This window comes from Morus notabilis, unplaced genomic scaffold (genome assembly GCF_000414095.1).
Source record: "Morus notabilis unplaced genomic scaffold, ASM41409v2 Scaffold73, whole genome shotgun sequence".
NCBI lineage: Eukaryota > Viridiplantae > Streptophyta > Magnoliopsida > Rosales > Moraceae > Morus > Morus notabilis.
The window spans coordinates 333,566-334,987 of NW_010358777.1; positions in this window are offsets into that span (position 1 = coordinate 333,566).

Here is a 1,422-nt window from a genome sequence, read left to right on the forward strand (position 1 = left end):
TGACTCTACCATGGAAGCTGAATATGTTGCAGCTTGTGAAGCCGCAAAAGAAGCTACATGGCTCAGGAAGTTCTTAACTGATCTGGAAGTTGTTCCAGATATGGATAAGCCAATTAAGCTATACTGTGACAATAGTGGAGCGGTGGCTAATTCAAAGGAACCTAGAAGTCATAAGAGTGCGAAACATATAGAAAGAAAATATCACCTGATAAGAGACATTGTGGACAGAGGCGATGTAGCGGTTCTGAAGATCGCGTCAGAGGACAACCTTGCTGACCCGTTCACCAAGACATTGCCATTGAATGTATTTGATCGGCACTTAGATGGATTTGGAATTAGAGACATGACACACCTGCTTTAGGACAAGTGGGAGATTGTTGAGAATAGTGTCCTAGAAGCATGAGATGTAAAAGGATATTTATTATTTATTTAATAAAAAAGTTTATTCATTATTTTATGTGCATATATTTATGAATATTTTATGAATATCAAATAAAATTTCTTGATTATTTATGTAACCTTAAACATGGTATATAAGTGTTGTATACGAGAGGATAATGTTTAAGGATAATAATCAAAAGTAATTGTTCATAATGAATTTAATTAAAGTTCAGAATCTTTAATTAAAACATTATTAATACATGTCATTCCCATTTAGAATGGAACGGTGTTATCCGCACTGTTAATATGACAAGATATTGAATGAGTGTATTTCGCATAATGAGATTATGTGAAACATGGACACAGACACAATATGAATTTCTAATAATTTCCGTTAAGCATAGAAATTCTAATTGAGTCTACCGATGGTCATATATAGGATGATCTTAATCCTGGGTTATTAACAAACTCCTATTTATGGATTTATGTCTTTTGATTTACTCGGTACGGATTCCGAGACCCTGAATCATATTCCTTGTATTTTGGAGACATAATGAAATAGGTAGCTGAGAATGTTATTATACGAGATGGAATCCATTCCTTCTTGAGAAAGAAGCAGATAAATAATTCTCTTGAGTGTTGATTCGGTACTTGGATTAGTAAGAGCGCTTTGGTTCATGAATGTATTTTATGAATCACTATCCATTAGAGAATCAATGGTACTACATGATAAAGATGTAATTAGAGAGGTTAACGGATTCTACCTTACTCTAATTATGAATTATTTATTGATCTATATGTAATGACTATATCAAATGGACACTTCGCAGTTTAGAAGTAATTAATGTCTATAATTTCGAGAGTTCAATTCCCAATTCATAGTGGAGTAACTACTAATAGAATTAATTAATTAATTACAGTGTTTAATTAATTATTAATTTTATTGGAGCTCGGGATTATAGGTCCATATGTCCCCGCGTCATCCTTGCAATTCTACCAGACACAAAGGGCAAAATGGGAATTTTAGAATTACGGAATTCT